This window comes from Meleagris gallopavo, chromosome 1 (genome assembly GCF_905368555.1).
Source record: "Meleagris gallopavo chromosome 1, MGAL_WU_HG_1.1, whole genome shotgun sequence".
Lineage (NCBI taxonomy): Eukaryota > Metazoa > Chordata > Aves > Galliformes > Phasianidae > Meleagris > Meleagris gallopavo.
Window position 1 is genome coordinate 31,972,274 of NC_139404.1, and position 17,285 is coordinate 31,989,558.

Genomic DNA, 17,285 nt, shown 5'->3' on the forward strand with positions numbered 1-17,285 from the left:
TGTATATATTTAAAAGTCCCTTATAAATGTGTTTGAGCTGTGCATATTTAATACATCAGAATATGCACTGTGTCTATGAATACATGGACAGAGGAAAAAGAATTGCTTTACATGTGTCTAAGCATATATCTTGTTATTTATTTGGAGGTATTCCACTAATTTTCATACTGAAAATAAAATGTGAGGCCACATCTTGAGTACTGCATCTAGTTCTGCACTCTTCAGCTCAAGAAAGACAGGGAAATTCTAGAGATAGTTCAGTGGAGGGCTATAAAAATGTTTAGGGGCTTGGAACACATACAAGGAAAGGCTGAGAGATCTGGGACTGCTTAGCCTAGAAAAGACGGAGAGCAGATCTTATCAATGCTTATAAAATATAAAGGGCAAGTGCCAAGAGAATGGGAATAGGCTCTTTTTGGTGATACCCTGCTCAGGGAGAAGAGGCAACAGACAGAAATTGTAATGCAGGAAATACTATCTGAATATGCGAAAAATCTTCTTTACTTCGAGGATGACAAAGCACAGGAACAGGCTGCCCAGAGAGACCATGCAGGCTCCTTCTGTGGAGATATTCAAAACCCATGTGGACACTTTCCTGTGCAATCTACACTCAAGAACTTGCTTTCACAGGGAGGTTGGACTAGGTGATATCCAGAGGTCCCTTTCAACCCTTATGACTGTGATTAAGAATTCACCCATAGCTCAGAGCATCTTCATCTAGCCATGTTCAAATGGATTTGTACCACCCTTAATAAGTTTGCTGTGCTCAGTGTGCCATTTTATACTATACTTACTTGAATGACTCTAATCATACCTATCTTTGTTGCAATTGAAGTAACAGAAAAATAAAAAGCTCTGGGTGCCTACCATTCAGTTAAGTAGTTCCATAGCACCGTGGAGTTCCCATTCCTGTAATGCTATAACAGAGCCTGGTTGCGGTGTTTACACTCCACTCCATCCTCCATGCTATATCTATTAGAGTCAACATATCCAGATGCCCTGGTGTTTCAAACGTTTAAGGCTGCAGGTCCTTCATTGCTTAGGGCACTACCATGGGACAGACTCCTTGCATATTCACCACATCCTACCTTGGAGGTTTCCTCAGCCCTGTACCTTCTCTTAAGAGGTGAGCATTTCAATAAGTCACTTCCAGTAATCCACCATTTGACTAGTCACTCAAATCTACTATATTTAGACAGAGCTGGGGAAGTCACATGCAGTCTTGTCATGCATAGTAGAGTTCAAGCGGCTCTCAGACTGCTCACTGTATCTGTGGTAAGATGATAGACTCATAGTCATGGCATTTAGCAAGACTTTGTTATCAGTCCTGAGCAAAGCTTTTGGCATAACAGCAAGGCTGAAGGAGGAGATAGTGGGCAAGAGAGAGCATGCCATCACATGCAGTAGTGAAACAAAGCATTTGATGTCCTGGCCCTTATGTTAATGCTATATAAAATTTAGAGATTCTTCTTCAGATTAAATTTAGCCTGGAACAAATCTCCATTGCTCGTGTCTATACGTAACAAGTGTCTGGAGCATATCTGGGATATGAGTCATTGTTTTAGACCCTTTGCTCCCAGGAAAACTAGGAATGTCATTTCATGTTCCTAGTAGAGATGCTTTCATTTTTTTTTTGTTTGTTTGTTTTTTCCCCTGCTGTTCTGCAAGTAGAGCCAAGGTACAGGAAGCAAAGCTGTGCAGAGGACTCACTCTGAAACATCAGTACAGATTCATACCAACAGATTCGTGAAGATGCAGTCCCTGACAATTTCAGTTGCCTTAGGAAAGGATAAATTACCTTCTTGTGATGTGTATCCAGTGATACTGAACACTGAAGAAGTAAAAGCTACCACTTCTAAACAAACAAACAAACAAATTTTAAGGTGGTATGAAGTCAGGAAAGAGGACCTATACAACTTAATCATAATTTTACTTTATATAACAGAAGCTTCAAACATCATATTTCTGAATATGCTTGAAGACCTGATCAAGTCAGTAAAGTTTTGCTGTCTTCAATCAGCTCAGCTTCAACGCTGACAGAAACTGTACTCATTTCACTTTTATCCACTGTCATGTAGGGTTTCTTAGCAAATAGAATTGTTATTGTACTTCTGTTTTGGAATGGTAGGTTGTCTGCTGGATTTAGTTGATCTTCTACCATAATACACTCAACTTTAATGATAACAAATGATGTTCTCTGTAAAGTTTGTATTAAATAGTAACATTTCTAGCACACTTGCTGTTTCTACTAGCATTACTACTAGTTTTCATGTCTTTAAATATGGGGCAATTTATTTGATTAAACTATCCTGTAACTTTTCAGTTTATTGAGAACAAGCTTCTTAATAATATTTCAATTTGCTTCAGACTATATTGTGTCAGTTGAGAGTTTTTCTCTTTGACTGTAGACTAATTAAGCTTTTCTGATACTTTGGTATATCTTCTAGAGCTGTATCAATTGAGGCTATCATCTCTTCCACTGGAACAGATTTGAGCACTAATGAAAATTTTAAACCTCAATTTAAACCATTAAACTCTTTTTCACTTATTTTAATGGGTAATATATGACTATTTTTACAGCTCTAGAACGATTAATTGAAGCCTGATTAATTTTTAGATTTTAATAAACTTCTCATATTTCTATTTCTGATGGTTCTTGTTCTCTCTTATATGCCTATATAAACTCCGTAAGTTATGAAATTTTCTCAATTAAAATATTTCTCCATTTTCTAAGCAACTTTCTCAGCTATTCAGCAATAAGATCTCTGTTCAGTGGTTTTGAATATCAAATGAAAATCTGTTCTTTCTTTGACAGATCTGTACTTGAAGACAGTGGTTTTGCAATAATATTTTGCTTTGACTTTATTGATTATTCTTATCATCCAAGAACATTCTCGCCCAGTAGTCAAAAGTTAGTATCTATTCTGCAGAGCAGCATAAGCATATCTAAACCAGTTTTAAATGGGCTAGCTCACAGTTTGCTGAATATTGATAGATAGGGTCCTCAGTGTGTTTTTCAAAATATATTCTGTTTTGTGCTATTACTGCTGGACACTCTGAATGCTCATGTAATTTATTCTAAAAGTAGTTCAGGTGAATTTACACTATGCTGAAGGGTGTACTATGATTTTTCTCATGTTTTTGCAACTATCATGGTACAATTCAACATTTTTGAGCACAAACATGTTCTTCCATTGATTTTTTGTCAGACTTTGACTAAGATCTTTATATTTATAACTTCTATTGTGCTTGAGTGTCTTTATTATAAAGACATTATCATTTTGGATAGATATCATTGTAGGTTTAACTATTATTTGTAAATGATGTAGTTGACCTCTTTATCAACATCAGTATCACAATTCAATTTTATTTTTTATATTATAGGGGAAAAACGTGGTGGGCTATCATTTTCATGCAATGTAGTTTTCAAATATGAGATAAGCATAAAGATATATGAATCAAAAGAACTAGAGAAACACTATTAGAGAAACGTGAATCATTCCTAAAAGTCTCCATAATGTCAGCTTTAAAAAATGAGCATTTGCTGTTTGCTGTTAGTGTATTTTGAATTATTTTAACAATTCTTTTTTACGTATAAAGATTTTTTTTCCACGCTTTATGTATTTTATACCTTCTATTCCCTTAATAGCCATTTTCTTCTCAAGTCAGTATTAGCAAATTTGTAAGGTGCGCTATTTACATACACTTTTAAGCTCACAAGTTCTCTGGCATTTAAGGTTTTAAGAAAGTTCTAGTGTAAAAGAATAAATGAAATGAAATAGAATAAAATAAAATCAAGTCCTGATAAGACTTTTGTATTGATTTAAGGTCTGTAGATTATAATTCATATTATCTAGAATTTTTTGAAGTAGATTTAGGTTGTCTATTATTTTATTTATTCAAGATGAAAAGATGTCTACAAGATATAATCAAAACTATAAAAATCTTACTTTCAGAGGGAATTTAAGCAAACAACATTTACTACACACTTTTTGAAGTGTTTATGACCAGAGTGTCTAACACAGTGACAAAAGGTGTAGAATAGAGTGTTGCTCTGATCCCTGCATTTGTAATAGAAATACTGCAGCCCAAAAAGTAAATCAACCAAGCAAACATAAAATAGGAAAATAAATAAAATAAAATAAAATAAAACAAAATAAAATAAACAAGACATCATAAAGCAGACAGACTTTTAAAAAGATTTTCTGAAATCAGATTTCCCATATCTCAGGAGCTCAATACTAGCAGTGTCTTGTAAATAAAAGAAGTAGACATAGAACAGCACACATTTTAAAAAGAATTATACTTGATGTTGGGAAATGAGAAAATTATTACTCACATTTATGCTCTGTGTGTGTAACTGCACTGTGGCATGTTTTTCCAGAGAAGTGTAATGCTGTGTACTCTTAGCAAGTGGTGAGAGGGACATCTAGAGCTACAGACTGTGACCTGATTAAGCTACCATTCTTAGGTGTAGCAATAAACATGTCAGCACTTCCCCCTATTAATTCCATCCTTAGCTCTCACTTTCTTTTAAGAGTTTAGCACAGATCTGCTACATGAAACTTCCTACTGGAAGAAATTCCTTGCTACTGTTCACCTCAGCACTGGCTATGATTTTCTGCAGACTTAAAATGAAATTAAATAATGATATTAAGTGAAAAAATACAAGATAGAACTAATACACACAAAATACATAATAAAAAAATGGAAGATAACATTAAAGAATATGCCAGGAATAAAAGGGAATAAAGTTTTAATGAAGTCAAGTATTCCTATCTCTTCTTGAAGCTGTCACAAAGCATAAACTTGTCAGATTGAAAAAGAGAACTGTAGAGAGAAAAGACTTAATGTGTCTTTTCATGTTAACCTGTAAATAAAATATTCTGCAGCAGCTTTTTGGTTTTTCTTTTCTTTCCCTGAGGCAAAAATATATCTCTAAAGAAATGAAATTTATGTTTTCTTATCACTGTGTTTTCTTTTGTACTAGCAATTATATTGGTCTAGAAAATTCCAAAATTGCTCTGTACTGTGCTTTTTTTTTAATCGAGGAAGAAATTAACACTCAGACATTCAGTATGATTATTTTTAAATGTTATGATGACAACAAAGGATGACCTGATCTGAAATGTTCACACATCTGAAATAAATTGCTTAAATTTATTGAATATGTATTAATGAATCACCAGAAAACCTGGTTTTGAATGCTAAGGAATGAATGCTATATTTTTTATTACAGCCAAGAAAATTTTAGTTAGTTGCTTTAAAGAAGCTCTTTAATGAGCTTGTGGACAAGGAGTCTTTATTCTGCATTGTAACTGAGATCAGGTAATTCTGGATAATAATTAAAGGCACATATTAAAACCACTAAAAAGCCTTTCTGCTCATTTTTATTCATGCTTCTATTAAGGATGAGATGATGTGTCACAAAAAATAATAACATAATTTGCATCTTAAATGTTAAAAAATTTTCAACAAAAATTACATCATCAGAATTTGCTCAATTTTTTTCAATTGTTCAGGTGGTTCCATTTTGTTTTATTTTGTTGGACTTTTTTGTTTGTTTTCTGGAACAAAACAAAATTCTTGAATTAAGCTAAAACTTTTTATATACAAACACATGAATAAATGATACAGCATTTCATTGATACATCTAAAAGAAAAGACAGATAAAGAGGATTTTTCAGTTTATAATTTAGGTTTGTTTCATTGCCAGTCTTGGAGAACAAAACATGAAATTATCCATTTTTACTATGTCTTATTATACTTCTGATGCATAGATTCTCTATTGTTTCATGTGGTATCACTCTAGGTCACATATAAGCATTTTAGATTGTGATTATATTGACATTACATAAACAAGACAATAATAAACTTCTCATGTGACATTATATTAAACAGGAAATCTTCATTCTGTAATAAACATCATTAACTTATGTGCATTCATTCTTAATATTGTTATTTTAAGGTCACCTGCTACTATCCATAATCTTTACTGGTCTTATTTAACTTGAGTATTTGACTATCAGTTTGAACAACATTTAAAAAAAAAAAAAAAAAAAGTTTCTAAGCAATTTTTCCCAGTATTTTAAATTATAAGAAAAGAATTATTTTCTGGTACAAATCTTCACTGAATTTTGTTGATCAGCTTCTCCCAGTTTGTCAGCTCTGACTTGGCCTCGGGAGGATAATTCATTCTGTATCTCCATTGCAAATGTCAGCCTCATGTGGAATACAGTAATCGAACCAAACGTAAACAGTCACAAATAGCACTTCTTAAGAGGTCATGCATTAAAATTGATATTTTCGTTGACTGATTAATTGACACTTGTTTTTCTCAGATGCTACCCGTTCAAGGGAATAGGGTTCATTTTGTTTCTGATCATGAAACATGCTATGGTACACCAAAAGACATTATTTTCAACATTTCATGGATGCTATTTTCAAAATTGTCTATTTTGATACATTTTTCCTCAAGATTCTAAAATAAAAAAACTGCAAAACTGTAGTTCATTTTAAATACACACACACATACACACACACACACACACACAAACAAAGAAAGAAAAGACACAAATAACAGAAACAAAGAATCTGAAAAGTTAGTCAAATGTAACACAAACAAACTGTATTGTTTGAACAATGATTCTCAGCCCCTGTTAAAAGTTCTGTTTTTTCATCATTCTGTTTTTGTTAATATTCATCATTCACTGTAGGATCTAATAGATAGGCATTGTTCCTACAGAACATACTTGTGAAAGAACAAGAAAAAGAAGAGATGGTTTTCCTTATTTCTGAAAGACATTCAGGTTCTTATTTCTTCTTCTCTTTTCAGAGGTCTCTCCCATGCATTTTAGTAGAGATATATGTCTTGATTGATGCAAACATTCAAATAATTTAATCAAAGACACAAATAGAAAACACGTGGAGAAATTTATACTTAATCTATGAAATAATTTTCTTTTGCCTATGAACTTGGTGTAAAGAAAAATGACCCTCATCATATTTGCTTAACAGTTAGTTATATTTTTCTGATATGTCAAGCAAAAACTGTTTTAACTATTATGTGAGTATACATGATGGCAAGGTTTCCAAAAATATTCCCAATACATTATCACATAACTATATCATTTCATTTTTAAAGTTATGATTTGATAAAGACGCTTACTTATGTTCTTCCATTCACTGTTTACAACTCAAAATATTGAGATATATCACATTTAATAGCACATTTAATTTTTTATAGTTCTCAAACTAAATTTTGGCTCCAACTGAGTCAATAGCAGATGAAAAAATGACTATTACTATATTAATAGGGTATTCTGTATGTATGTTGTTTGATCAGAATATCATGAAATTGGTGCAAGTATACTATCACCTTGCCTTAAGTTTCTATTTCTTGGTTAGCTTTCACCACTATTAGTAGTAAAAATAAAAAGAGACTATCCTGATCATCCATAGGTTTATGTTTGGTTTGGTTTTCTTATTATTTTTTATTAAGGAAGTATTCAAGAGGCAAGTCTGTCAAAGCAGAATCAGTAAACAAATCAGTAAACATCACTAATATATACTGACATTCAAAATGCAGGTACACTGATAATAAAGAGTTATATTCTAAATGCAATGTCACAAGTTTACAATATTCAGTATTCAAATATCAACACAGTATGTTCAGTCATGGGCAAATATCAATTTTGTTCTTTGTGTAGAATCAATAGAAGGCACCTCTACTAATTGAACTTACTTTGAAACAGTGATGGTGTAATTATTCTTACCAAGGACATATATACAATCTGAAACAGATGCTTGAATGTACTGATTGTCTGTCATCATTATTTTTTGAAACTTAAATACGGAATTAGAAAGTCCCTCACATAATTGAAAAAAATAGGTCTATATAATCAAAGGCATTGAATATTGAAATTTTTTTTTACAGATTATAGTCTTAATCCAACCACTTTGAATGTGCTAAAAGTTTACATTTAAAATTCTGGTCACCAGAATATTAAAAAAATTACTGAAGCCTCCCAAGCCATCTGAATAACATTTTGAAATTTTAAAGACTCTTTCCCATGCTTTGAAGAACTGCCCATGGGGGTGTTCAAGAAACATTTAGATGTGGTCTAAGGGACATGGCTTCGTGGCAAAATATTTGTGATGGTTGGACTGGATGGTCTTAGAGGTCTTTTCCAACCTTGGTGATTCCATGATTCTACAAATCTATGACTCTATGATTTTCTTTCAGCCTATCTCACAGAACAGCGCAAAGCTTAGACAATGGAATCAGATGTGAAAGAGCTCAAAAATATAAATTTCCTCCAAACACTTTTTTTCTCCTCCTCTTACAAAATGATTTAGCAATGTGTGTTACTGCTTCATTATCAGTTTTTGGCATGCAGAACCTCTTTAAATAACAATGCTACCATATGTTCAGTAATTTGTCATTTGACAGATTGATTTCCATTGTTAGAGAATTCCATTTCAACACAAAGAAGCTGTTATCACCTATGATAGACTAACATGCTTGGAATGTATTTAGGACAACACTAATTCAGTTGTCATCTTTACAAATACATGTACACAATCACACATCCAGACCAGCAAAGGCTTGGGTCTTCATCCAAGTGGAAAATCTGGAGCATGCCTCCTTGGTAATTTGCAGAGAAATATACAAATACCAATTCATACAGAAACTGAGACCTTCATGAGAATCAGTACCACAAACACAGAGAAATGTGCTCACTAACACACAGCACCTAACATTCTGAACTTCTCAGCTGAGAACTGAGCTTGAACTTAGCCTTTTTTTCATTTTCAGTGAGTCAGTAAAACAGTGAATCACAACTTAACTAGTGTTACTAGTGTCACAGAGAACTGATGTTATTTCAGGTCTTAAAAAAAAAATTCAAACTGTAAAGTGTAAAAGATTTTGCAAAAGGCTGAATGATTTGGTCAGCTTTGGGGGGTAGAGAGGTGATTTCATAAAAAGCAGAGAATGACCAATTTTTTGAGCCCTCCCTTTCCATGAAGACAAAACCAGATTTATTTTTCAAGACTTTATTAAAACAAACAAAACAAAACAAAACAAAACAAACAAAAAAAAACAAACAAACAAGGAGACTCCTCTCTGAATAAGTTTCTTATTTCTGCAACTGTTTTCTTGCCAATATTACATAATTCTAACTGGATTCAGGTTTGAGGGTTTTGGTGCATTACTGTTGGTCATTAGTCTTTGTTTCTCTTTCCATTTTTCCTAAATGGATACTGCAGATTCAGTCAACAAACTCTCATCTACATTAGCAACTGCGATTCATAGCTACTGTTTTGAAAGTTCTTCCTATATAATAAATAATTACTATCCCCTCAATATTAATTTTTGAAATCCTAATAAGATGATCTATCTACATGTTGGAGTGATCACATATGAACTGAATCAATTGAATAGTGTTTAGGATATGTAATAGAAGACATCTTTATTATCACAGGAGAATAAAACTGAAGCTGAACTGAACTGAAGAATAGAACTAAGAAATTCTTGTTTTGAAGTCATCACTGTATAATAAAGATTATACATCCTTTTCTTATCTTTAAAAATAAATGCATGTCAAAAAATCCTAGCAATGAAAACACGATTAAAATTGATCAAGATTCAAGTAATTTTAGCAGGAATTTAGCCTACCGAACATCTATAGAATCTCATTTTCACTTCTTTCAGCATTTGGTTTATTCACACTCCTGTTTCCCTAAATACCAACTATTTCCTTTTATGCGAGAAAGTCACCAGTTGAGCTTTTTTTGAGCAAGTAGGTAGTGTGATGTTTTAAAAACTCAGTGGGATACAAATGGTCTCCACTATCTACACCTTCTTTTTTAAAGGAAGATGGGACCACCTCCAGGTCTTCTGCTAACTTCCATGTGCAGAAATATATAACCTTTATATTTCAGCACTACATGCAATCTGGTCATGCCAGTTCTCATCTATATTTTTGTGCAGTAATCAATGTTCAGTTCCTAAAAGTGTATCAAACAAAGTATTAATATGTTTCAGGCAGATAAAAATTGGTTCAAAATAAAGAAGATAATTGCAACAGTAATTTGTGAAATCAAAAAAGTAAATATTTCTTTTATTGAGTCTGGCAGATTATATTTTTGACTGTGTATTTATAATGTCATCCATCCTACCTTTATGTTGTTTACGGCAAGGGCACAACTGGAGAAAGTTAAAAACAAATAACAATGCCCATGATATAAATTGTGAGAAATAGAGAAGCAGATAAATTTGTACTTCAAATGAGATATTGCTGTAACCACTTGCATCTTGAATATGCTTGCCCCAAAAGCCTACTGGAATAATCACAGATAGATTAGATGGCTTTATCTTCCCACAAATTTGCTATTATTCACACATTGGATTAGAAATTAATTTACAAGAATGATCCACTTGAAATGACTAAAATAGCCCTCTACAATCTCTTTTTATACAATTTAGAACAGAGAAACTATAATAGAAAAGGAAGCAGTTAATTATTTTTTTTAAAGATAAATGAGAATGGGAAGAACAATAAATCTTAAATGTACCTTCTTTCAGAATAATCAGAAATGGAGATCATCCTGAAGAAGGATAAGTCTTAGTCTCTAGGCCTTTCCAAAAGTAACAAAGGCCATTTAATATTCTATTCATAACTTACAAAGAAATTCCACTCTGCAGTGTCAGAGCATTATACACTACTCATAAAACAGTTTTATAAGTGGACCTATTGTTTTTGCAGACCTTCAATGTAGAGCCTTTCGATGTAGACAATCTTTATACAGCTCAGCCACCCTACTGATGACTCACTCCTTGCTTTGTATGAATGAGTAAAAATCATCTTCTATAAAAGTATATAAAAACTATGCACATAATACATTACTGTTACAAATAGCAGTACTATGCACATAATACATTACTGTTACAAATAGCAGTAATATTGTGTGTGGGAAGAGAATCTGGAAAGGATGACAAATTTTGGCAATACTCGCTGAAACACAATGGGGATACTTCCAGATTAAAAAAGATATCTTCATGGCTCTGTTCCCTCACACAGTCTTGTTTATGTAATTAGCAAGTTGAATTATTCACTAAACAGAAATATTACTTGGTTACAGTAGCAGCAGGTAGCACATAAATTAGAAACTGCACTTCCCTAGAATTCAAAAAATAATAACTAAGGAAGCTGTGACAGGTACTTAATTTTGTTGTCCATTCTCAATTGCATTCCTGGGAAAGAGGTTTACCATTTTGAATCAATTATCTTTGCTTGCTAGATTTTCAGAGGAAAAAAATCTCTAATTCAAGAACAGAATTACTCTAAGTAGCAGTTTTAACATATTACTTTATAATTAAAGAAAGTCAGTGATACCAGGGATTTCATAAAATGTAATTCATGATTATCTGTTTGAGAAGAGCAATCCCACCAACACACTACACTCACTTTAAATATGGCCAAATCATGAAGATTTTAATGAGCTCTTTTTGCTTTCATCCAGGCAAACTGTCATCTTCTTCACTGGTAATCTTAAGTATTTTCCTTTTTCCTCAATTTGTGGAACTCCCAGAGAAAAAGATTTGCCTGGGTTGGAAATGAACGCACTCAGGTGGGATTAAATGCATTTTTACAGCCAAGAGTAGAATGGAATCCAATCACTTCTTGTTTTGCCAAAACAAAAATCATCAACTCTGATATATATTTAATGTGTATAGACCCTGTTGTTGCTGTTGTTGTCATTATTCCTCTGTGTTGTGTCACTGTTTTGCCCATTCATATAAGTTTTTTTTTTAATTTGGTCTTTTGTTTTAGCTTCTTACTTTAACAGTCACAGGTAGTTAAAAACAACAAACAAACAAACAAACAAAAAAGGACATGGTTAATAATTGTATTTTAGGCACTGTATTTTAGTCCTTCAGTAGCTTTGCAGTAAAATAGGCTTATCTTTTAGAAAGCCCCTTATGTCTCAAATCACTAAATACAGAAGCTGTACTAAGCAGCACTTGCAGTTCTGATCTCAAGATTATGGACCTCACCCAGGTAAAACTAAGGATCTAGCCTAGTTAAGACTGATCTAAAATCAGGCAGAGATAGGAAAGAGTGAATATATTCTCCATTAGTGAAGGTATCAATAGAAATACCCATTAGGCATGTTATACAAACCAATGTTAACTTTACTATTTTGATCCAATACGGTTTAATGCAATAATTAGTGAAATAAAAGATGAATTGAAAGGGAAATAGAACTGACTTTATGTCTGACTTTATACTATAAAGAGCATTTTTAGCTATATTTATAGGATCACAAGCATCTTGTAGAGTTAGGCATTGAATCACTGACACTGCAAATGAGATAACTGAAAAGTTATAATTCATAGTCAATAAAAAATCTACTTGTTTCAGTCTCAAAGTTCTTTCAATAAAACAATAGATATAGATGACATCAATATCATTTTGAAAATCAGACCATACTATCACCTCATTAAGTAGTTTTAACTTTGAAGTTTCATGTGCCTCTTTTCAATCAGCCTCACTTTTACTACTGTGTGAAAGCTCTGTCTTTTAACCTGTGTATTTATTTCATGCCTTTAATTGATTTTGTTTTCAATTTCAGTAACTTTTTGAGCTTGTATTTCCTATTTGGAAAGAGTGGGAGAACACACTTTCAACAGTAAAATACAAAACAGTAAAATCAGCAGTAACTTTGCTTCATTTTATTTGCCTATATTGACATCCATCCTCAGACAGGATTAGTGAAGCAAGGCTTCTCTACATTTACACACGCTGTAAATTTGTTGGAATACTTACTTCAGCCTTGATAGGACCACATAAAATTAGGAACAATAAAATTATTGGAGGATTTGCTTCCTTCTTCAACACACATTACTTCCAGGAACAAGGTTCAAAAAGCTCCTTGTGATGTGGTCTGCCAGGCTACTTTATTATAATCATGAAAAATAACATGTAAAAACAGATTCGCATTGCAACTTCATGTCTGCTGGAATTAAAAAGAAATTAAAAAATGTGTTTCCAGTACATTTCAGCTCTGGAGATAGGCTATCATACTGAAAAGAAAATTACATGGATTCTTCCTTATCTTCTTTTTGACATATACGAATTACATTATTGGAACATTATTTAGCAGAGGGTAGTTAGGGTAGTATTGTTAGGTCGTGGTTGGACTTGATGATCTTTAAGGTCTTTTCCAACCTGAGTGATTCTATGATTCTATGATTAGTTTCTTAACTCTTTGTTTTATGGTTCAAAGTCTGGAATGCTTCTGGGCTTTCTTTGACTACAGAGTGAGCCAATATTTTACTTACCAATTGAATATTCCTAATCTAAAGTGTCTGTGAATAAGTGGTGGTTTAAAACTATTCATTTTCTTCAGATACAGCATGCTATGTTAGACACACTTATTTTTGCTTGGTTTACTTGGACAAATTCTTTGAAAATTCTGAGACTGCAAAACAATGAGTTCATATATTTAGAATGTATTTTTGCATATAGACATACATAAAACAATGAATGTGGCTTTTTCTAGTCAAAGATCAAGGGTAACAGATACTCATATCAACTTCTGTTCATATAGGAGACGATGCCACTGAAACTAATTTCTCATATTTACAATTCAAAAAACAACCATATTGGTTAGAAGGGCCTGATTGCAATTCTTTTCTTTGCTTCAGCTTAGCTTATATCTTAGCACTTTGTTCATTATCAGCAACTTGGAGAAATGTTGTACTGTCTCCTCAAAAGATGATGCATTGTCTCCTCAAAAACTCTGGGGAAGGTGGCTCAGAAACTTCAAACTGTGTATTGTGTTCTTTCCATCTTCAAATCTAGCCATCCAACAATGGAATGCTGCTCATAATTAAGTATTATTTAGTGCATTAATTCCATTGTGAATTGTTGATAATTATATTCCCGTATGATTTCCTCAAAGATATCATATAGACCATTGATAAACAACTGAGAAGAGAAATCAGGGGATTAACTGTAATTATAGGAAAGTGATTTGCTATTAAACCAATTGAATAAAAAGTAATTGGATTATGTATGATCTTCAGCAGCTCCTAGACTTTAAATTTTAATTAAATTATCATACTACTCATTCAGAAATTGAATGTTTGAACATTAGCTATTTTTGACACTACAAACATAGAAGAAAAATATTTATGCCAAATGAGATGCTCAGTGTTAGAACACACTTTGAATAGAAACTCTCTTGCCCAGTTCAATCATTATCATGAACTTATTTTTTCATTACTTGTTATTAAAATATTATCCCTTGATTAAAAACTTTATGAGAACTGAAAACTATTCTATACTTAAATAAATTAAATTAGTTAACCTTAACCTGGTTATTTAATTTTGTTTGAAAGTTTTTCAAAAAGAAATCTATTTTGTTTCCTACTAGAGATTACATAGTATCAGACCAAGTAAAGAGAAAAAAACAAGTCATTTTCTATGCTGTTTTACTAAATTATGAACGACCTATTTTTAAAGTTGTTTTTTTCCTAAATATAGTATTATTAAAAACATTAATACTAAGCAGAATTCCTGAAACAAAAATAAAGTTGTTTTAAATGCATTAATATAGCTTGATAACAATAATAATAATGACAAAAAGTAGTTTTATGATCATTCAAAACTTCAAAGCATTAAAAAAAAGTGACAAATAAATAAATAAACATCAGATAAAGGGTGCATTGGGAAAGTCAGAGGGGTAAATATTTTGTAAATATATCAAGAATTTGTCTTTATGTACATGGGTACAGAGATCTGCAGACACAGCAGATGTTCTTTTTTGCTTAATTATAATTTCATGGCATACTTTATGGCTATCCTTAGTCACTAAACTGTGTATTCAGGGGATTGTTTTAAAATAAGAATATAAGTATCTTGCATAAAGGTGATTTTTTTCACAGTATAGATACTGTAAGTTCTTATCAATAAAATCTAAGTTCTTAATCAATAAAAGTAAGTGTAAAAGGTAATGTCAGTGATACTGTTTAACTCAATTTTATTGAGCAATTCAGCTACTTTTGGAAAACAAAATAAAAGATATAAAGCAAACATTATTGCTCAAAATTTAAACATTGCAAGCCATGTGGGTGTGAAAGTCTCACATGAGGTAATGAATGACCTTGCCTAAGCAGTAAATAAAAGTAGATAGGCAATTAGAATATTCAGCATTTTGCTAGATTAGACATAACTGGAAGTAGAGGCAATCATAATTTCTTGATTGCACAAATTCCCGTTTTCTCTATTTCATTCTGAGGGGTTAATGCCTTATTAAATGGAGTCCTGGAGGTTTAACTTGAAATCAGGCAGACAGATCCCAAGGGCATTCAGCAAGATACAGTTGCCTTACTTTGAAAATCTCCTTTATGTTTCTAAAAGTAAATCTACCACATATGGTACACTCAGGTTTGTATTCCAAGCTTCTGTGCAGACGTGGAACATCTAGTTAGACAATAATAAACCTATCAAAACATCTATCTTATCTATTCAATGATATTTTAAAAAACGCATTTAAAATATTAAATTTCATACTATATGATATAATTAATAAAAACAATTAATTCACTTTGCCATTTATTTCCCTTACTTGATCTGTATTTCTTCTTTTATTCTTTCTATGGTTATTTCAAAAATATAAGCCCAGCATTGAGACTTTATTTAGCTCAGATTTCACTAGTGAGGATCTAGAAAAGAAGTTTCCACGGAGGTTTTACAAAACAAATGAGATAGACCACGTTTAGGAGTTTTCTCAGCTTCTCTGGCGCCCTAGAGGACGGAACTGCTTTAATTGTCATTATCCTGTTTTATTCTTGAACTTGAAACCATAAAATATTTTATGGACAAATCCAATATGCCACTTTCATCATATCTACATGTGGCTTCAATTCCAACATATCATAATTGGATATTGATATCCAAGTGTCACTGGTAGATATCTAACAGTGAAAGTTCAGTTCAGAAGTGGAGCTACTGAATAAGTTACAAGGTTGGACCAGGCCCTGATCACCCTAATGTAGCTGTAAATGCCCCAGTTCATTGCAGTGGAGTTGAACTAAGTGACCTCTAAAGGTTCCCCTTCCAACTCAAAAATTCTATGACTCTATGACAAAATTAATCAAAAGATTCATTAAAAATAATCCTTAGAAAAATAATTCATAGATAATAGAGCTGAGGCACACTGAATAAAATCAGATAAGATCTTAATAAAAAAGAAGGCAAGCATATTCATTGCATTCTGTGAAATGCAGTAACTAAATCCCAGACTAGTTAAAGTGTCAATCAGGTATACTACGTAGTATAAAGAGGCAATTTGCACATTGCATGATATGTCTAAATTTATTTTACTGGGATAAATGAGCAAACAAACAAACAAACAAACAAACAAATAAATAAATGCATCAAGTGTTAACAGAGGATCAATTTGGGTCCATTCTCTAAAATCAGATTTGACTTTTGACACAGGCAATAAGATTTCAAAATATATGCTGTGCTCAAAAGGAAGCAAATGTAACAATACAAAAACAGGAGAAATATGTTTGTGCATTTTGGTTTCTTATAGTTGAGTCTCAAATTAACCAAAGCCTACTGAACAGACTTACTGAGAATGTTACAATAGACATACTGAGATGTAATGAAAGAATGCATCAGCTTTTTAGAAGCGCATTTGAAATACACAGCAAGATCTCTGCAACGGTTCTCAGACAGCAGAAGTTAGATTTAACTTACACTTAAGATGAGTTCAGAGATGAACCAAAAATAAAAACAAAACATTTAGAGAACATAAAACTGTTCTTGGTGTCAGACATAACTCATCAGAGTAATTTCCCAAAGATTTTGGCTGGTGTTCCAGGTATCAGTGTGAAGTATAATGTCTTTACTCCCTACAGTCCACAAGCAAGGAATCAGATAAACATCAAACTGAATTTCTTCTATACAAGAATGTTGATAATGCATAATGCAGGTTTACAGCATAAGAAATTATGTCCAAATATGAACATCAGTGTTTGCTTTCCATTCAGAATTGCTTTTTGCTTGGAAAGCTACAACTGATGTCACAGAGAATAGTAGATGCAATGATTTGAAATTAAAATATTGTACAAAATCATATTTTTATCAGATATTTGAAAACAGAATAGATTATAAAATAGAAAAAATAAAGTGTTTCTGTTTCTCTAAAAGTAATGACTCCTATATACTCTTACAGAAATGACAACAGCTAAAAGAGCACAATAA